Genomic DNA, 23196 nt, shown 5'->3' with positions numbered 1-23196 from the left:
TTTTTCAGAGTCCATCATCTCTCATGGTTCATCTCCCCCTCCAATTTACTCCCCTTCATTCTTCCCCTCCTGCTATTTTCTTCTTCTTTATTTTTCTTAACATATATTGCATTATTTGTTTCAGAGGTACAGATCTGTGATTCAACAGTCTTGCACAATTCACAGTGCTCACCATAGCACATACCCTCCCCAATGTCTATCACCCCGCCACCCCATCCCTCCCACACCCCCACCACTCTAGCAACCCTCAGTTTGTTTCCTGAGATTAAGAATTCCTCATATCAGTGAGGTCATATGATACGTCTTTCTCTGATTGACTTATTTCACTCAGCATAACACCCTCCAGTTCCATCCACGTCGTTGCAAATGGCAAGATCCCATTCCTTTTGATGGCTGCATAATATTCCGTTGTGTATGTATACCACCTCTTCTTTATCCATTCATCTGTCGATGGGCATCTTGGCTCTTTCCACAGTTTGGCTATTGTGGACATTGCTGCTATAAACATTGGGATGCACGTACCCCTTTGGATCCCTACATTTGTATCTTTGTGGTAAATACCCAGGAGTGCAATTGCTGGATCGTATGGTAGCTCTATTTTCAACTGTTTCAGGAACCTCCATACTGTTTTCCAGAGGGGTTGCACTAGCTTGCATTCCCACCAACAGTGTAGGAGGGTTCCCCTTTCTCCGCATCCCCGCCAACATCTGTCATTTCCTGACTTGTTAATTTTAGCCATTCTGACAGGTGTGAGGTGGTATCTCATTGAGGTTTTGATTTGGATTTCCCTGATGCCGAGCGATGTTGAGCACTTTTTCATGTGTCTGTGGGCCATTTGGATGTCTTCTTTGGAAAAATGTCTGTTCATGTCGCCTGCCCATTTCTTGATTGGATCATTTGTTCTTTAGGTGTTGAGTTTGATAAGTTCTTTATAGATTTTGGATACTAGCCCGTTATCTGAGATGTCATTTGCAAATATCTTCTCCCATTCTGTCGGTTGTCTTTTGGTTTTGTGGACTGTTTCTTTTGCTGTGCAAAAGCTTTTTCTCTTGATGAAATCCCAATAGTTCATTTTTGCCCTTGCTTCCCTTGCCTTTGGTGATGTTTCTAGGAAGAAGTTGCTGAGGTTGAGGTCGAAGAGGATGCACCTGTGTTCTCCTCTAGGATTTTGATGGACTCCTGTCACGTTTAGGCCTTTCAAACATGTGGAGTCTATTTTTGTGTGTGGTGTAAGGAAATGGTCCAGTTTCATTCTTCTGCATGTGGCTGTCCAATTGTCCCAACACCATTTGTTGAAGAGACTGTCTTTTTTCCATTGGATATTCTTTCCTGCTTTGTCAAAATAAGTTGACCATAGAGTTGAGAGTCCATTTCTGGGCTCTCTACTCTGTTCCATTGATCTATGTGTCTGTTTTTGTGCCAGTACCATACTGTCTTGATGATGACAGCTTTGTAATAGAGCTGGAAGTCCGGAATTGTGATGCTGCCAGCTTTACTTTTTCAACATTCCTCTGGTATTCAGGGTCTCTTCTGATTCCATACAAATTTTAGGATTATTTGTTCCATTTCTTTGAAAAAAGTGGATGGTATTTTGATGGGGATTGCATTGAATGTGTAGATTGCTCTAGGTAGCATTGACATCTTCACAATGTTTGTTCTTCCAATCCAAGAGCATGGAACGTTTTTCCATTTCTTTGTGTCTTCCTCAATTTCTTTCATGAGTATTTTATAGTTTTCTGAGTACAGAACCTTTGCCTCTTTGGTTAAATTTATTCCTAGGTATCTTATTGTTTTGGGTGCAACTGTAAATGGGATCGACTCCTTGATTTGTCTCTCTTCTGTCTTGGTGTACAGGAATGCCACTGATTTCTGTGCATTGATTTAATATTCTGCCACTTTACTGAATTCCTGTATGAGTTCTAGCAGTTTTGGGGTGGAGCCGTTTGGGTTTTCCACATAAATTTTCATATCATCTGCAAAGAGTGAGAGTTTGACTTCCTCTTTGCTGATTTGGATGCCTTTGATTTCTTTTTGTTTTCTGATTGCTGTGGCTAGGACTTCTAATACTATGTTGAATAGCAGTGGTGATACTGGACATCCCTGCCACATTCCTGACCTTAGGGGGGGGCACCATTTTTCAATATTGTTTCCTCCTAATGCAACCTAAAGCATGATTCAGATTATAAAAGCTCAGTTGAAAAAAAAAAGTTTTAATGGCCTATGTTACTTGAGATAATGATCTCAACAGTAGGCATCCCCTACTTGACTAGAGATCCCTCTTAATTTAGAAACAGATACCTTAGTGTAAACTTTGGAATAGTTTTTAGTTATTAGCTGATAGGCGCAAAGACCATATTGAAGCCAGGCTGGACCTAACATCCTAGAAACAGAAGAACCGGTTCCATCCTACATCCCCTGATCTCTGCAGTTGCTCCCAACAGTGGCCTCCAGGAGTGCACATTCCCACCTCAGTCAATGGAGCTGCATAGAATTGCAGTTGAAGTGGGGGCTTCTAAGTCAGACTTCCCAACATCCAAGACCTAGACTTGCCACTTACTAGCTCTTTAACCTTGAACAACTTGCCCCAGTTTCTTCTTTTGGGAGACAGAGAAACAGTGTCTTTTTTTAAAATTTTATTTTATGGAACCATTGTGAAGATTAAATGAAATTATGGTACCTGCCATTTGAGAGATTATAACAGAGAAAATGTCACTGGACATGACACGGCATGACAAGTGGAAAAAATACAGGATAATTGAACCCTGACTGATAAGCTCTTCAGCAAGCAATCCAGAAAGTCAAGCCATAGCCTTTGTAGCAATCTGCACAGAAGGGCCAGGGCTTGCTTAATGACTCCGTATCTGATTCCTCTGCTTCTGACACAGAACCAACCAGAGAAGGCTAAAAACTTCCCAATCCAATCACATAGGATGTACCTAATTCTGGTCAGCCACCTACAGTTTCCATACCAACGGCTTCCACTCAGGGCACACCTGAAACTTCCCTTTTTCCCCACTCTAAAGCTTTCCCACTCCTCTGCCTACCTTTGAGTCTTTGCTGAACACAAGAGATGTTGGCTAATTCCTTTGGTTTAACAAGCTCTGAATAAATAGCCTGTACTTATCTCACTTGGGTGGTCATTGTTTATTTCCATAAGTAGGTGATAAATATTAGTTTCTTCTACCGTGTCTCCATTTCTCCTGTACCTGTGGGTACAGAAATGTCCCTATTGATCTTCCCTCTTCTAGGAATCAGTCACAAATACTTCTTCTGAAGGTTGAATGAAGTCTCTTATTTTATCTTAAAGATACATATCTAATATATTTCTCATCTTCCAGATGAGATGTTTCCCAGGACACTGTTTGCTAAAAAATCCCTTGCAAACCTTGGTATTCATGGTTGAAAGGCTTGAAGATACAGGGATTGAGGCTGAGGAGGGAGGTCCTTGCCTGAACAGAGACCAATTTACATGTGTGTTTTTATAACTAAGGTCTACTTTTTACCATTATTCTTAAAACAGAACAAAGCAAAACAAAAACAAAAAACAAAAAACAACAAAAAAACTTGTCTCTGACCAGCATAAAAAGAGGCTTCCAGATGGAGAAGCTGAATTTACTTTATCCTTCAAAAATATAAAAAATGACCTTCCATAAAGCAGCCGTAAAAAAAGTCTAAGTTAAGACTGCTGTGAATCTTCTGTTCAGGGGTCTTTCTTCCCTTCCGAACTGCAAATATAACAACTTGGGGGAAAAGCTGTCAGGCGGAACTGAGCTTCATGCCTTCAATCTGCTCAGTGTGGCCTGGGTGTTATTTACAGAGGGGTTTTGCGGACATTACAAACACTGGCAAGATTTCATTGGAGTCTATTGGGCAAAGGAGATATACATGCATCATCACTTCCAGAGCTGAACGGGGGCCAGGAAGAGGGATGACTATTCACAGGGGCCCAAATTATCTTGAAAACAGCTTGCTGTTGTCCCACGATTAAGTTAATAAGATGTGCACCATATGCTGGCTTGGGCATGCCAATACCCTGATCCCCTGAGGACTGTAATAGGATGATGACAATGACCACTCAGAATGGAGATGGCTCCCAAAGCCAGGGGCTGCTTGTCTGCATTCCTCTGTCTTTGAGGGAGAGGCACTATGGTTACCCAGGCTGCCTGACCTCAAAGCTCCCTGTAATTTGGGAAGCAAATGATTCATTTGTCCTGTTAAGCAGCACCAAGGTTTTGTCAATCAATTTTGTGCCTATTAGAATGCAAATTAGATGATGAGAACCCTTCATTTCAGGATATGCAGTAAACTCTGAAGGCCAGTTTCTATCTGGGTAACATTAGAATCAAGACTCTTGCAGTAAAGCAAACAGAGTAAGAATGAACAAAGCTGGTTTTGGAATGGCAAATTGTCTACTAACCTGGAACCTCTTTCTGCCCCTGCACACCCCCAGCATATCACAGCTGACCACAGAGATTCTGCCTTCCATAGTGAGGTCAGCCTACCCTAAAACACTGGTTCTCCAAGGAGCATATTGGCCCCTCTGATGGATGAGAAAGTCAGATACAAGTGGAATTTAACTTAATACAGAACTCTAGTTTTCCTCATCCACTTCTATGTCATCAGCTGTTTCTAAGAGAGAAGAGTGCTTTTCCTACCATTTTTGCTGTTTTGTTCAGAATGATCACAATGGAGGAAGCGGACTAGAGTGCTTTTATGGACTGAATGTTTGTGCGTCTCCCCCGCAAATTCAGATATTGAAGCCCTCCCTATCCCTTGATGTGATGGTATTTGGAGTTGGGACTTTTGGAAGTTAATTAGGCTTAAATGAGATCATGAGAGTGGGGCTTCCATGATGGGATTAGTGTCCTTATGGGAGGAAGAGAGACCAGAGCTCGCTCTCTCTCTTTGCCACGTGAGGACAGAGAGATAGCAGCCTTCTGCAAGCCTGAAAAAGGGTTCTCACCAGGAACTGAATCTGCTGGCACCATGGTCTTGAGGTCTTGAACTTCCAGTTTCTAGTATTGTGAGAAATAAATGTTTGTTGTTTAAGCCACCCGGTCTATGGTATTTGGTTATAGCAGCCTGAGTTGACTACTACAAGCAGTCATTCCTAAAGCTGCTTATTCTAATCTATTCATTGTATTCATTACTTTAGTCATTCATTCAAAGGTCATATGCATTTATTGCATGTTCATTTTATGCCGGTCATGGTGCCAGATGAGTTCTTAGGAGGACAGAAATAACTAAAGTTTCTGCTGTCACTGGTAGACATATTACGTAGAACAACTACTCCATGCACTGAAGGTTCCAACAGAGAAGTATGAGGTTTTCAGCAGAATCACAAAGGAGGTAGTGTTATATCATCTACAATTTACTTGTCTGTAGACAAGGTAACACATGTGTATGTGAATCAATTTAATGTATATGCTAGGAGAATTGGTTAACACCCAAAGATTTCTAATAAGAAATTCAGGTCCTAGGTATGGTGAGTTACCTTTACACATAGAGATTGGCACTCTAGAGGTGTGTGTTTCAAATACTGGTATCAGAATATGTTCAGGGGGTTGTCAATTATATAATACATTAGAAAAAAAAACACTTCATTAGTGAAAACTTATGGTGTTTAATATATGTACTTGGCTATTTGGCTATAATAATTTGTGTGCTTACATCTACTCTGACATAATTCAACCCCTCACACTAGTACTCTAGAACTAAAATTCCGTGTGGTGTTTTCCATATCCTGCCACTGGACATTATAAGAATAGTTGATCATGCTATCAACATATTTGTCGCCTTGCCTTGGGGTGAGTCTTTCAGACAAGGGCTTCATGTCAGGCCTCTACTCGACAGAGAGTCAGGACTTCAACAAGTTTAAAGAATTGGTAGTAATATGGTTATATGCCTGCTTAGCCAGGATATGTCCTTCAGGTGACAGTATTTTGTCTAGAACTTGCTTTCACTGTATACCACTCAGTTGGGCTTGTGGGGAGAGCAGACATATAATTTCTATCCACCTCTTATTTTGAGGAAGATGCCAACATTTACCAAAGATTCTAAATATAAATGGACAACCTGACTTAGATCAGCTCTCAACTGATCCGCACAGGTTGTGAAGCCTTTCTAGTTGTGCTTAAATTTTTATAGATTTGAGAAGAAATCATTTCTGCAAACCTGCTAACCAGTGCTGTGCAGAGAACCCTGGCTTGAAAACAAAGTGCATGTCATTGGAATTCTAGCCCCCTCACTACTTCACTTTTGACCTCAGCAAGGGCTTGAATGTCTCCGAGGCTGTTTGCCCATCATCTCCAAGGCTTTTCCACATCTGTAAAACAAGAGATGTTTTGCTTGATCGATCTGTCAAGTCCCTCTGTAATTCTTTGATGGCGTATACTAAAACAAAACCGGGTTAAAGAAAAATGTCTTTAAAGGAAAAAGAGAAGCCCATGCTGTGGGCAAGAAAAGAATCAAGGGCCAAAGATGAGTCTTTTCTGAGACATTCCTATCTTTGGTGAGTAGTCATTCATTGAGGACCAGCTCTCTTACACGATTATTTAAATACAGTCTAGTTGAGAAGACAAATAGGCAACTACGCTGTATATTATGGCAATACAATCTCCTTTCAACTTCATTTTCCTTTCCCAAAATACAGGCTACATAGCCACAATTGTAGGATTATTTTGAAGAGTAAGGATAATGTTTATAAAGTGAATAATACGGTTCCTGGTAAACAATAGACACTTACGGGGTGATAGTTATTACTATTAATGACAAAATGCTAAGTGCAGTAGCGGAACTGTATCAGGCAGCAGTGGTTTGGAAGGGGTAGGGAGAGTGTGCATTCTTTGAGAAAGAGGGAGTCTGAAGGAAGGTTTCACTAAAGTGCTGGAGTGTTAGGGGTTTTTTTCCCCAAGAAAAAAAGGTCAGCATCAGTTTGAAGACAGGTTGTGTGTGAAAAGACCCAGAATTTGAAAAATGTTTAAAGAACTCAAGTAGTTTGTTTAACTAAAATGAGGGATGTGAATGGTAAGTGATGTGCCTATAAAATGGTTAAGGACCGGATCAGGAAGTAGGAAGGGGAAGAAAGCTGGTCATTTTTGAGTACCCCCACTTACTATGCAATAACCTAGGCATAGTGTAGATTATGTAATTTATTTCTAGGACAGCCCTGTGAGTATGATATTATTATCCCCATTTTACAGATGAGAAAGCTATCTTTGCAGGTCATGCCAAAAAGCTTACATATTATTCTTTAGGTGATAGGGAGGCTTTGAGAGCCTTTAAGCAAGGGGAGTAGGTATAGATTATATAGTTGCCACAAAAGCTGGCTTCCCCGGAGATCCTCAGAAAAATGAGGCCACAGAGCTACCTTATAGGCCTTTTCAAATAACATGTTGGGAGACACATGGCTGGAAGCAGGAGCATCTGTCAGCTGAAAGGCTAGGCTTGGCTGGCTCCCGCTGGGGGAGGCTCTCTTGGGGAGACCTGTCATCCAGGGGCTGCCGGCTTGTTCCATATCCTTTCCTTGTTCTGCCTACTTACTTTACCCTGCCAGACATCGGTCCCACAGGATGACTCCAGCAAGCCCATTATGGTGGGGAGAAAAGTTAGTCTGAGCTAATTCACTGCTGTGGAACAGAAACAACCTTGACTCAGAACAGTTGTTCCTAAAACATAGACTCAGAGCTTTTACAATAGTTTTTTATTTTAAGTAAATCTCTACACCCAAGGAGGGTCTCGAACTCACAACCCCGAGACCTAGAGTCTCGTGCTCTTCTGACTAACCCAGCCAGGTTCCTCCTCACAATAGTTTTTAAGCACAACCTGAAGGAAAGAGCACGGGTCAAAAAGACTTGCGGCCCCCCAAGTGACCATGGAAGTGTGAACAAAACCCAGAGTTTCAGAGTGGAGACTAAGGTTACCCATGGGAGGTACTGAAATACCAAAAGGAAGAGTATCTGGGTTCTGAAAATGTGGTAGTTGGAATTTCTTCCTACGTGACTGACTAGCCAATAACAGGGAGAAATAGCCTTAGAACTGCCTTTCTATGCCTGCCCCCAGCCGTTTGTCCATAGAAGCTGTGGCTGCTCTAGTAGATAAATGGATTGGTTCCATTTGAAGAGTGTGGACTGTGAAAGGAGATGACAATGAATTGGAAAAGGCCTTAGAATTGGTTCAACGCTGAAGAGTTCCTCTAGTCTTCTCCCTTTCTTTATACTTGGGGAAACCAAGGCTCAGAAAAGGGAATTGATTTGCTCCAGGTCAGGTAAGTGAGTTGATTTACTCACTGTGGCCCCAAAAGCTATAGGATTAAGAGGAGTCAATGAATCTTAAATCTAGCCTGATTTTTGTACTTACAATCACCCTTCCTTCTCTCTGAAAATATTATAACAATGGAAGATTAATAAAGAAATGTCAAAGGTCCATGGTTCTCAGAAAGAAGCAGTTATGCTCCAGGCTACTATTAGAAGATGATAGGGATGGGAGTCGGGGGAAATTAGGTGGGAAGGATGGAAGATGCCAGGTCTCAAAGGGTCCAGATCTTGGCAGGGTGTTAGCTCAGCGGCTCTTCAGCTCTGTTTCTTTTCCTGCAGCTGGACTGAGATATTCTTCTACCATAATATACACACGACTACATAATATACCATTGGATTTTACTGAGGAGGCTGCAAATTCTCTTTGATGTCTTCATATCTAAAATCCATAACTTTGATAAATGAGACTGTCACAGTGTGAGACTGTATGACAGGGTGAATCCTGTTTGTTTTTTCAAATCATACAGAAGATAGCTAATGGAAAAAATTTCATTCCCTTTATTTTTGTAAAATCATCTCTTTCTGTTGTTGCCTGTCTGCCCTGGAAACTATAAGATTATTTCTGATTTATACCCAAAACATATATAGTGTTTTCGTAAGTTGGCAACTTTAGCATTCAATGACAACAGATAACCTGGCTACAAATAGCATAAATGAGGTCCAGGGGTTTGGTCAATTAGAGCTTAAGATGAAACTCTATCCAACTGATTTTATAATTAATAAGAGATTCAGGAAGATGAAAGTTAAAAGCCTCCCATGTTCGGGAGCAAGATGGCGGAGGAGTAGGAGACCTAGATTTCGTCTGGTCTCAGGAATTCAGCTGAATAGGGATCAAACCATTCTGAACACCTACGAACTCAACAGGAGATCGAACAGGAGAGTAGCAACAACTCTCTGAACAGAGAAGCGACCACTTACTGGAAGGTAGGTTGTGCAGAGAAGTGAATCCGAGGCGATATTCGGGAGGATAGACGGCGGGGGAGGGGCCTCCGCCGGCCGCTTCTGGCAAGTGATAGAGCCACGGAGCACAAAATCAGACCTTTTAGAAGTTGGCTCGGCGGAGGGACGTCGCTGCAGTGGCTAAGCGGGGGGTGGAATCCTCCCGGGACAGTGTGGTCTCAGGACCCTTGGGGTCACAGAGAGACCGGGGGTGCCTGAGTGCGCCAGAGCTCCCAGGTATCAGAGCAGGGAAGCCGGCTGCACATACGGAGCAGAGGCGCGGGCTCCCAGCTCGGGGTTGCCATAAACTGTGCTGTGCGGCCCAGTCGGGGCACGGCTCCCCCAGCAGGGACCCAACAAGCAGCAGATCCGGGGAGACTCCCCTTCCTTCCCGGGGAGGAGCGGTGCGGGAACGCACTGCAGGGATCTGCTGGGTTTGGAGACTCCGCGCGGGGTCGGGTGCCAGAGATAGCAACGCTCGATCACAGGCCGGGTGAGCACGGAGTGCGGCCGGAGACCGGGGACACGGAAGTGACTGCTTTCCTCTGGGGGCACACTGAGGAGTGGGGCCCGAGTTCTCAGCTCCTCCGAGTGGAGATTGGGAGGCCACCATTTCTGCCCTGGTCCTCCAAAGCTGTACCGAGAGCTTGCAGGGAACAAAAAGTCCTGAGAGCAAACCGGAGCAGCTTCCTTAGCCCGGACCGACAAGGGCGGGGCAATTCTGCCTCCGGCAAAGACATTTGGAAACCACAGCAACAGGCCCCTCCCCCAGAAGATCAGCACAAACAGCCAGCAAGCCAAGACCAAGTTGATCGATCAAGGAGAATAGGAGAACTCCAGCGCTAGGGGAATACTGCATATAGATTCATGGCTTTTTTTTTTTTTTTTTACCATGATTCATTATTTCATCAAAGTTAATTTTTGTTGACTGTTTTTTTTTTATTTTTATTTTTCCCTTTTTCAACCAACATCTTATAAATCCCTTTTTTTAAAAAAAAACATTTTTTATTTTTCATTTTTAGAGTCATATTTTATCCCTTCATAGTAGTTACCCTTATTTTTGGCATAATATATAAGTTGTTCTCTCTTTAAAATTTTGAGGTACAGTTTCTTCTAACAGATCAAAATATACCCTAAATCACTAGTGTATGGCTTTGTTCTAGTCTCCTGCCTGATCACATTCTCTCCCTTTTTCCTTTTCTTTTTTCTTAAATCCTCTTTCTTTTTTCAAACAACTTATCTTACCAAGTCCTTTATAAAATCTTTTATAATTTTCATCTTTACAGTCATCTTCCATCCCTTCATTGTATCAACCCTTATTTTGTACATATATGTCTTTCTTCCTTTAAAATTTTAGGAGGCACTTTTTTCTAACAGACCAAAATACGCCCAAAATCTAGTGTGTGGCACTGATCTATGCACTAGCCTGATCATATTTGATCATATTCTGCCTTTTTTGTATTGTTTTGTTTTTGTTTTTTATCTTTTTTTTTCTTTTTCTCTTTCTTTTTTCTTTCTTTCCCTTTCTTTTCCCCTGGTTTCAGGTCTTTTCTGATTTGTATACAGTATATTTGCTGGGGACGTTGTAAACCTGTTAGCATTTTGTTCTCTCATTCATCTATTCTCCTCTGGACAAAATGACAAGACGAAAGAAATCACCTCAGCAAAAAGAACAAGAGGTAGTACCGTCAGCCAGGGACCTACTCAATACGGACATTAGTACGATGTCGGACCTAGAGTTCAGAATCATGACTTTAAAGATATTAGCTGGGCTTGAAAAAAGCGTGGAAGTTATTAGAGAAACCCTTTCTGGAGAAATAAAAGAACTAAAATCTAACCAAATCGAAATCAAAAAGGCTATTGATGAGGTGCAATCAAAAATGGGGGCACTAAATGCTAGGATAAATGAGGCAGAAGAGAGAATCAGCGATATAGAAGACCAAATGATGGAAAATAAAGAGGCTGAGAAAAAGAGAGAGAAACAACTACAGGATCACGAGGGCAGAATTCGAGAGATAAGTGATATGATAAGACGAAACAACATTAGAATAATTGGGATCCCAGAAGAAGAAGAAAGAGAGAGAGGGGCAGAAGGTATATTGGAGCAAATTATAGCAGAGAACTTCCCTAATGTGAGGAAGGAAACAGGCATTAAAATCCAGGAGGCACAGAGAACCCCTCTCAAAATCAATAATAATAGGTCAACACCCCGACATCTAATAGTAAAACTTACGAGTCTCAGAGACAAAGAGAAAATCCTGAAAGCAGCTCGGGAGAAGAGATCTGTAACCTACAATGGTAGAAACATTAGATTGGCAACAGACCTATCCACAGAGACCTGGCAGGCCAGAAAGGACTGGCAAGATACCTTCAGAGCACTAAACGAGAAAAATATGCAGCCAAGAATACTATATCCAGCTAGGCTATCATTGAAAATAGAAGGAGAGATAAAAAGCTTCCAGAACAAACAAAAACTAAAGGAATTTGCAAACACGAAACCAGCCCTCCAAGAAATATTGAGAGGGGTCCTCTAAGCAAAGGGAGAACCTAAAAGCAGCAAAGAGCAGAAACGAACACAAACAGAGAGTTCACAGTCACCTTACAGGTAATACAATGGCACTAAATTCATACCTTTCAATAGTTACCCTGAATGTAAATGGGCTAAATGCCCCAATCAAAAGACGCAGGCTATCAGATTGGATTAAAAAACAAGACCCATCACTATGCTGTCTGCAAGAGACTCATTTTAGACCCAAAGACACCCCCAGATTGAAAATGAGGGGGTGGAAAACCATTTACCATGCTAATGGACACCAAAAGAAAGCTGGGGTGGCAATCCTTATATCAGACAAACTAGATTTTAAAACAAAGACTGTAATAAGAGATGAGGAAGGACACTCCATCCTACTTAAAGGGTCTATCCAACAAGAAGATCTAACAATTGTAAATATCTATGCTCCGAACATGGGAGCAGCCAATTATATAAGGCAATTAATAACAAAAGCAAAGAAACACATTGACAACAATACAATAATAGTGGGGGACTTTAACACCCCCCTGACTGAAATGGACAGATCATCTAAGCAAAAGATCAACAAGGAAATAAAGACTTTAAATGACACACTGGACCAAATGGACTTCACAGACATATTCAGAACATTCCATCCCAAAGCAAAGGAATACACATTCTTCTGTAGTGCCCATGGAACATTCTCCAGAATAGATCACATCCTAGGTCACAAATCAGGTCTCAATCGGTACCAAAAGATTGGGATCATTCCCTGCATATTTTCAGACCACAATGCTTTGAAACTAGAACTCAACCACAAGAGGAAAGTCGGAAAGAACTCAAATACATGGAGGCTAAAGAGCATCCTACTAAAGAATGAATGGGTCAACCAAGAAATTAAAGAAGAATTAAAAAAATTCATGGAAACCAATGAAAATGAAAACACAACTGTTCAAAATCTTTGGGATACAGCAAAGGCAGTCCTGAGAGGAAAGTATATAGCAATACAAGCCTTTCTCAAGAAACAAGAAAGGTCTCAAATACACAACCTAACCCTACACCTAAAGGAGCTGGAGAAAGAACAGCAAAGAAAGCCTAAACCCAGCAGGAGAAGAGAAATCATCAAGATCAGAGCAGAAATCAATGAACTAGAAACCAAAAGAACAGTAGAACAGATCAACGAAACTAGGAGCTGGTTCTTTGAAAGGATTAACAAGATTGATAAACCCCTGGCCAGACTGATCAAAAAGAAAAGAGAAATGACCCAAATCAACAAAATCATGAATGAAAGAGGAGAGATCACAACCAACACCAAAGAAATACAAACAATTATAAGAACATATTATCAGCAACCCTATGCCAGCCAATTAGATAACCTGGAAGAAATGGGTGCATTCCTAGAGATGTATCAACTACCAAAATTGAACCAGGAAGAAATAGAAAACCTGAACAGACCTATAGCCACTAAAGTAATTGAAACAGTCATCAAAAATCTCCCAAGAAACAAAAGCCCAGGGCCAGATGGCTTCCCAGGGGAATTCTATCAGACATTTCAAGAAGAATTAATACCTATTCTCCTGAAACTGTTCCAAAAAATAGAAATGGAAGGGAAACTTCCAAACTCATTTTATGAGGCCAGCATTACCTTGATCCCAAAACCAGACAAAGACCCCATCAAAAAAGAGAATTACAGACCAATATCCTTGATGAACATGGATGCAAAAATTCTCACCAAAATACTAGCCAATAGGATCCAACAGTACATTAAAAGGATTATTCACCATGACCAAGTGGGATTTATTCCTGGGCTGCAAGGCTGTTCAACATCCGCAAATCAATCAACGTGATACAATACATTAACAAAGGAAAGAGCAAGAATCATATGATCCTCTCAATAGATGCAGAAAAAGCATTTGACAAAGTACAACATCCTTTCTTGATCAAAACTCTTCAGAGTATAGGTATAGAGGGTACATACCTCAATATCATAAAAGCCATCTATGAAAAATCCTACAGCGAATATCATTCTCAATGGGGAAAGGCTGAGAGCTTTTCCCCTAAGGTCAGGAACGCGGCAGGGATGTCCACTCTCACCACTGCTATTCAACATAGTATTAGAAGTCCTAGCCACAGCAATCAGACAACAAAAAGAAATCAAAGGCATCCAAATCGGCAAAGAGGAAGTCAAACTCTCACTCTTTGCAGATGATAGGATACTGTATGTGGAAAACCCAAAAGACTCCACCCCAAAACTGCTAGAACTCATACAGGAATTCAGTAAAGTAGCAGGATATAAAATCAATGCACAGAAATCAGTGGCATTCCTATACACCAACAACAAGACAGAAGAGCGACAAATCAAGGAGTCGATCCCATTTACAATTGCACCCAAAACCATTACATACCTAGGAATAAATCTAACCAAAGAGGCAAAGGATCTGTACTCAGAAAACTATAAAATACTCATGAAAGTAATTGAAGAAGACACAAAGAAATGGAAAAAACTTCCATGCTCATGGATTGGGAGAATCAACATTGTGAAGATGTCAATGCTACCTAGAGCAATCTACACATTCAATGCAATCCCCATCAAAATACCATCCACTTTTTTCAAAGAAATGGAACAAATAATCCTAAAATTTGTATGGAACCAGAAGAGACCCAGAATAGCCAGAGGAATACTGAAAAAGAAAAGCAAAGCTGGCGGCATCACAATTCCGGACTTCCAGCTCTATTACAAAGCTGTCATCATCAAGACAGTATGGTACTGGCACAAAAACAGACCCATAGATCAATGGAACAGAATCGAGAGCCCAGAAATGGACCCTCAACTCTATGGTCAACTTATCTTTGACAAAGCAGGAAAGAATGTCCAATGGCAAAAAAGACAGTCTCTTCAACAAATGGTGTTGGGAAAATTGGACAGCCACATGCAGAAGAATGAAACTGGACCATTTCCTTACACCACACACAAAAATAGACTCCAGATGGTTGAAAGACCTAAACGTGAGACAGGAGTCCATCAAAATCCTAAAGGAGAACACAGGTAGCAACCTTTTCGACCTTAGCCGCAGCAACTTCTTCCTAAAAACATCATCAAAGGCACGGGAAGCCAGGGCAAAAATGAACTATTGGGATTTCATCAAGATAAAAAGCTTTTGCACAGCAAAAGAAACAGTCCACAAAACCAAAAGACAACCGACAGAATGGGAGAAAATATTTGCAAATAACATATCAGATAAAGGGCTAGTATCCCAAATCTATAAAGAACTTATCCAACTCAACACCTAAAGAACAAATAATCCAATCAAGAAATGGGCAGAAGACATGAACAGACATTTCTCCAAAGAAGACATCCAAATGGCCAACAGGCACATGGAAAAGTGCTCAACATCGCTCGGCATCAGGGAAATCCAAATCAAAACCTCAATGAGATACCACCTCACACCAGTCAGAATGGCTAAAATTAACAAGTCAGGGAATGACAGATGTTGGCGGGGATGTGGAGAAAGGGGAACCCTCCTACACTGTTGGTGGGAATGCAAGCTGGTGCAACCCCTCTGGAAAACAGTATGGAGGTTCCTCAAACAGTTGAAATTAGAGCTACCGTTCGATCCAGCAATTGCACTCCTGGGTATTTACCCCAAAGATACAAATGTAGGGACCCGAAGGGGTACGTGTACCCCAATGTTTATAGCAGCAATGTCCACCATAGCCAAACTGTGGAAAGAGCCAAGATGCCCATCGACAGATAAATGGATAAAGAAGAAGTGGTATATATACACATTGGAATATTATGCAGCCATCAAAAGGAATGAGATCTTGCCATTTGCAACGACGTGGATGGAACTGGAGGGTGTTATGCTGAGTGAAATAAGTCAATCAGAGAAAGACATATATCACATGACCTCACTGATATGAGGAATTCTTAATCTCAGGAAAGAAACTGAGTGTTACTGGAGTGGTTGGGGGTGGGAGGGATGGGGTGGCTGGGTGATAGACATTGGGGAGGTTATGTGCTACGGTGAGCGCTGTGAATTGTGCAAGACTGTTGAATCACAGTTCTGTACTTCTGAAACAAATAACGCAACATATTTTAAGAAAAAAGAAAAAGAAGAAGATAACAGGAGAGGAAGAAAAGGGGAGTATGTCAGAGGGGGAGACGAACCATGAGAGACGATGGACTCTGAAAAACAAACTGAGGGTTCTAGAGGGGAGGGGGGGTAGGGGAATAGGTTAGCCTGGTGATGGGTATTGAGGAGGGCACGTTCTGCATGGAGCAATGGGTGTTATGAACAAACAATGAATCATGGAACACTGCACCAAAAACTAATGATGTAATATATGGTGATTAACATAACAATAAAAAAATTAAAAAAAAAAGCCTCCCATGTTCAAATGAATGTATCAGTGTTGGAAATAGGGATAGCAGTTTTGCTATTATTTATTATCTTTCATTTTGTCAATCACTGAGGACGACAATGGAGGAGGCATGATCCTTGCCTTCTAGGTGGAAGGATACTGACATTATTGAGCCCATGATATAGATTAGACACTTTCTTATACATATACATTCCTTACTTTCATGACTTACATTAATTGTGAGGTTGACATTTAAAGCAACCCTATGAAGGACTTTTCACATTGAAAAAAGGAGGAAACTGAAATTCTAAGAGGTTAATTCACTTGAGCAAAGTCACACAGTTTGTGTCAGAGCCAGAATTAAACCCAAGTCTGTTTGATCCCAAATCGATAGTGTTTCCATCACATCATTTTGGAGAAGTGCATGACATCTGTTAGGGCCCAGGCAAGAATGAGTGGATGCCAGGGCTAGACACTGGACACATCTGTCGCCTATTGGCAGATCCACTAGACACAATATGTTAATGGCTCTGCCTACAAATCTATCCCAATTTGGAAGCCCCATAGGACATCATGTTGTTCTCTTATATGAAGAGCCCTTCAATGAGCTCTGGCACTATTTTCTCTGGTCACCCCTGATGTGAAAAGTTATTCATATTCAAAGTAAATGAGATGATATGTCCTGGATCCAATTTGTTGAATATGATAATATACTACGTCAACTACTATAACTCTGAAGCCTAAATATCATATTCTTTTGGCTAAACTAAGAAGTCTTTTAGGCCAGTTTCTATTGCATATCTCTTGAGGACACCACAAAGGATGCATGTATAATTGACATCTCCCTCCAAATGTGAAAATATCTCTCCTCTAATCAGCTTGATTTTTTCTGACTGAATTTTCCCATGGGACTCTCCTTGGTTTCTACCTACCCCAGAGTCAATGATTTTCTACAAGTCGCTCTCCTTACTGCTTGCCTTTGACTCTACTACTTATGAGGTAAAAACTTGATTTGAACTGCAGCTGGGAATTGTGGTGACCCAGCATCCTCTTCAAATGGAATTATCAGAGATAAGAATGGGTACTCCCTCTTTTTAACAAATGTATTTATCATAGTAAGTCTTAGGTTAATAGTATTCAGAAACAGAACATAGTATCAATGCAATCTACTTGGGGAGGAAGAAGAGGCTGCTTATCTTATCTTTTCTGTTTTTTAAGATTTTATTTATTTATCAGAGAGAGAGGGCGAGAGAGAGAGAGCATATGCACAAGCAGTGGGAGCTGCAGGCAGAGGCAGAAGCAGGCTTCCTGCTGAGCAGGGAGCCTGATGCAGTACTCAATCCCAGGACCTTGGGATCATGACCAGAGCCAAAGGCCGATCCTTAACCAACTGAGCCACCCAGGTGCCCCCACTAATGACTTTTTAAGACATTTTTTCTCTCATGGTCTCATCTCAAAATGAGGAGAATGGACAAAACAAGGCATAGAAACCATTTGTGTGTTCCATGCCTAATGCAGGTATTAGTAAGTCATCTTTCTGCCTGAATACACATCTTACTATACAGTCTTTCATGGTGCAGCACTCAGGCAGTGATTCCTACTCAATGAGATTTTACATAAGACATAATAAAATCCGTCTCCCATCTCTAAATAACATCTGAATAGATCTCAAATACAGCTCTAATATTTTAGGGTTGTTTTTCTTAGTACCTTGATTGGCCCAGAGAAAATTGTAAAGGAGATACTTGTCTGATCAAATTTTTATATTTTATAATAGTTTTCATTTCTCCTTTAAATGCTCCTTTAAGTCTGTTAAGTCACTTTTTCTTCACAACAAAACTGGAAGACAAATTTTGCTTTCATATGTATCAGTGAGCTATTGCTGCATAACAAGCCAATCTAGAATTAAGTGACTTAATAAGCATTTATTATTGCTCACTAGTGTATTAGTCTGCTGCATAGTTCTGGTCTCAGCAAGAATCAGGTATCTATGGCAGGCTGGGAGTTGACTGAGGGCAATCTACTGTAGGATGGCCACTATTTGGGAGGTTGAGAAAACTAGGCTCTTTTTCCAATGATCTTTCACTGTCCAAAAGAGTAATCTGGGCAGCAGCACAGTTCTGAGAAAAAGTCACAAGCAATGCCTCTTGAAGCATAGGCTCAGGAGTGGAACAACATCACTTCTGCCTTATTTTATTGGCCAAAGCAAATAACAAGGCCAACTCAGATTCAAGGTTTGGGAAAATAGGCTTCTTAAGTGTTCTGCCCAAAAATTGTATACTCCCTGGTAATCCTCGTCCAAAAATCGTGTATGAAACAGTTGCAAAAACATTTCCATCAACCCAGGAAATTTTCCTGTGTCCTTTATTTATACTATCTTTCCCTGTCACCAAGGTTATGAAGCTCTTTTCTTATATTTTCTTCCAGAAATTATTGTTTCAACTTTTACATTTAGATGTATAGTCCACCTTGAATTGATTTTTGCGGATAGGGCCATAGATTTTTAATACGCATAACCACCCACCCAGCATGATATATTAGAAAGGCCATGCTTTCCCACTGCTCTGCAATGACATCTTTGTCACAAATCAGGGGATTGTGTATATGTAGGTATATTTCTGGACCATCTATTATCTTCCTTTGGATGATTTGCCTATCCATGTGTTAATACTAAACTATCTTAATTGCTAGGACCTTATATCTTAATTACCTAAGTACTATTGTAATTCCTATAAACTTGTTCTTTTTCAAGATTTTTTTTTCTGAATATTTTTTGGCTTTTGTAGTCCAATGTTAATTTGGGTGTCAAAATTCTCGCCCAACAATATGTACTATCTACAGGATTTAGGGTCCCAGTACTATGAATAATACTGTATAGTTGCCCCCAAATTGGTCTGTAGATTCAATGCAATTCCAAACATAATACAGCAATACTATTATTAGGGGTACGGAAATTGTACTGAATCTATGGATGAACTTGTGTAAAATTATACAGCATTATTTACATTTGGGGTCTTCTAAATCATATACAAGTTATATTTTTTCATTTCTTTAATAATTCTCTATAATGACTTGTAATTTTCTCTGTAGAGAGCTAAAGAGAAAGTAAAAGCAGATTTAAATATTTCATTTATTTATTTGAGAAAGAGAGAGAGAACACAAGCAGGGGGAGGGTAGAGGGACAAGCAGACTCCGCTGAGCACGGAGGCCAACCTAGGGCTCAGTCTCAGGACTCCGATATCGTGACCCCCACCGAAGTCAGACACTCAACTAACTGAGCTACCCGGGTGCCCCAGTAAAAGCAGATTTAAAGTAAACTTCCAGATCTTCAGTTTTGAATGACAGAGTCCATCATGCTCTCATAATAGGTGTGTGTGTGTGTGTGTGTGTGTGTGTCTTTGTGTGTGTGTGTGTGTGTGTGTGTGTGTCTTTGTGTGTGTGTGTGTGTGTCTATGTAGGAGTGAGAGAAAGCACTGAAATGATTTTCAGATGCCTTTGGGACATACAGTTCAGGATATTTTGGGAGAAGTTTGAGATATCTAGAAAGTCTAGAACTTAAGGAAAGATTTATTCATGTATTCATTCAGCATATATTTAGTGAATATCCATTATATTCCAGTAACTTTAGTAGGCACTACAAATAAAATGGTGTATAAAACATTTGCAAAAAGCAAAAGCCCTTGTTCTCATGTTAGTCAAATATTAAACAAAGAATCACAGAAATTAACACAAATTTCCAGAAGATAATTGAGAGAATTGATATAATAATGGAAGTCAAGGGAAGTTTCCCTGAGGAAGCATTCAAAGTCTTGTAGTAGGAGGAAAACTGGATGTAATATTGCAGAATAAAAAAGGTTAAGTTACTTCAGGATGCCTAAGATGCTAGAGCAAGAAGGAGAAAGCTAAGAGACATGATTCTGCAGGGTCTTGGACATGTGCTAATGGGCTCCTCTTAGGAGCAGTACAAGAAACTGAGCATTGTATGCCATAAGATTGCCATATTAGATGACACAAATTATAGAATATTTCCAATATTGCAAAATGTTCTAGTGGACAGTTCTGGCATAGAGATTTCATTTATCAGTCAAGTGTATAAAAGTGGAAATTGAAATATGAAAATGGCCTTATTTTGAGAAACTCCAATATTTAATGGCTATGAGGAATAGAATGAGTCTAAAAATGGGCAGAGAAGGAAAACCTTGACAGCTAGGAAGAAGCTCAGTAGAGTGATGTCCAAAGGACTACTAAAAGGAATGGTTTGTAGTACGAATTTCCCCAGACAAGTCAAGTAAGATGAAGATGGAAAATTCCTGCTGGATTTGGCAATAAGTGGCATTATCAGGAGCTGTCTTAATGGGAATAAAATCCAGAATACAAATGAATATATTGTGTATAGATGACTAGTCAAGAAGTTTAGATGTAAAGCAGAGGAGAGAAATAGCAGAGACTAGAGGGTGTTGTAGGATCCTGATATTTTTGTTTGTGTTTTTTAAAAAGGGAAAAACATGAACATATTTACATACCAGTTGGAGGGATGTATTAAAAGAGAGAAGATAAATTTACAAAAGAAGGAACACGATAATCTAACTTTGAGATTCGAAAGACTTGAAAACCATGGATTTAAAATTGCTACCTAGCTGTCCAGTGAAGTCTCTATACCTCAGATGAAGACAGTGGGAATGTAGGTTAAACGGGACCAATTTATGGAGTCTGTGGCAGGGGCAGCACAGGTGTAGTATGTAGAGAAGGTGATAGGGCTCAAGAAAGGGCAGTTTCAGGGAGAGACAGCTGAAAAAATGAGGCCATTCTAGATCTGGGAAGACTAGAAGACAACAGGAGACTTGAGGTGATGGAAGGCTCAACAGAGTTATGAGCACATGTTTCCAAGGGAAGGAAAACAGAATCGGTGGGATGTGAGGTCAAGGTAAAATGTGAAACAGAGTTTGAAATTTGAAAGTGGGGCACTTGCAGGTGTGACACAATTAGTGAATTTCTAAGACGATGGCAGGGGTTGAGGTAGAAATGAAATCTGTTAATGGTATTCTAAAGTCTCCAGTGGATGTTGGGAAAGAAGGCTGGAGCCTTAAAAATGGTAAAAACCTAATGAAACTTTATTCCAAGTGAGGGGTGGTGTAGTCGTGAGTCATTTATCAGCCCTATTGAACGTTGATTTCTTTCATTTCTAAAAAAACAGTCATATTTTTCCCCAAAGTTCATTGATATTACTATATTGACATAGGTATATAGCTTATATACTGTACCAGATGTATCATATATGCTCAAGAAAAAAAAATCATGTTCTTTCTGTCAACCATTGGTTGAGAAATGCCAAGTTGCTAATACTAGAATGTATCAAGTTTAATCAACAGTGAAGATCCTAAAGATAACATCTGCTGTAGTTGATGGAAGAAAATTGCCATGATCATGTGTGATTCTGGGACAAGCAGAGGCCCAGTCTGGGACGTAGACTATTCTTTCTGACCTCATAGAGAAAGCATTATTGGTGAGTGACATCATAGCATGTAGATAGGTCTAAGGACATTTCTTCATTTGCTCTGGTAAGCAAATGCTTAAGCATTTGCACACTGCCACAATTTAAAGAAAACTAGTGATACATTGCTACAGAAACTCCAATTGCCAGGCTGGGTCACCAGAATTCATGCCTCACAGGGTTCCAGAAAGAGAAAGCATGTGCTTCAGCATCTGGAAAGATGCATTTCTAATGTGAGCTCATGTCTCAAGGAAATCGATCAAGTTCAAAACTATGCAGAAAGTGTTTTATAAAGCCAACTGAACCTAGTCAGGGGAGACAAATCAGCAGGGAGACAGCCTTGAAAAAGCTGTGCCTGGTACAAGCCAACCCTCTGATATAGTGGAAAGTTTGCTAATATAAAGAATGGAAGAAGGGCGTGCATAGGAAGACAGGAAATTTGAGAATTAAGGATTTTACTGCAAGTCAAAAATATAGCTCTACAGATTTTATTGGGTCATAAGCAAAATTTGTTTGCATTTTTCTAATGCAGAAGGCAGTCTCATAACGAATTCCTCCATGGATTCACGTACCTTAAAGTCACATCTTCTATCTCTGTAAGTCTGTATAAAGTTGGCATGCTTAATTGTCCACAGAACACATTTATGACACGTGGGATAATTAGGTATTTGTCGGCTCTTACCACAAAGTTACTACTTTAAATCATGAGATTGTTGGAAGTCTATTTCCCCAAATCAGAAATATTGACTAGCCATGGTGATTCTAAAGGAGCACTTAGCCCCAAATTTTATGTCTCATAAAACTAATTCCAGAAATATTTTCAAAATTTTATTTACTGCAATATTAGTATCTGTTGTTGTAAGAGACAGTTAGCCTAGTAGATTGTTGAATATAGAGGGAAGGAAGAAGGAAAACTAGAAAAATGCAACTTTCTACAACAGCTATTTCTTTCAATTTTTGTCGGGATATTTTTGACACTTTACAGGGCGGAGGAGGAAAAATAAAAAACTAGAGCAATCTTATCCCATATCCTAAGAAAATCTAGTGAATTGGCTTCTTTTTACAGGAATTTTTGGAAAAGGTTACTTCATGTGTCAATATGGTCATCCAAATAAAAACACTAGCAAGCCTAGTAGAAAACCCAGGTTATAGAAATTTATGGGGAGGTAGAAAAAAGAAGGGAAAAAAGAATGAGTTGACAAAAATTTACAGTATAATAATTTTGGAGGAGTTATGAGTTGAAGGGGAAACCAAGGAACTCAAATAGAAAAGATCAGAGAACAAAGAGTCTATCGAATCACCTGGTTAAGATTCTATTCTTCTTTACAGGCATTATATCAATATTTCCTAATCTAAACTATAAATGGGCTTTCTGTTTGGCTGGTGAGACAGGAAATGGAGGGAGAGAAAGAACATGCACAGTTACGGTCATAGAGAAAGGGAATGGGAGATCAATTGGGCTGTGGGTGTAACTATGTACCTCTCAGGGTCGTGGGCCAGTAGTTGGTAAAATACGTTAGTGATACAAATGCTTCCACCAACTTCAGTTTCTTACTGAGAGCTCCACTTCTCTTTATTCA

Source organism: Zalophus californianus, chromosome 15 (assembly GCF_009762305.2).
Source record: "Zalophus californianus isolate mZalCal1 chromosome 15, mZalCal1.pri.v2, whole genome shotgun sequence".
Lineage (NCBI taxonomy): Eukaryota > Metazoa > Chordata > Mammalia > Carnivora > Otariidae > Zalophus > Zalophus californianus.
Note: the sequence above shows the minus strand (reverse complement) of the source record.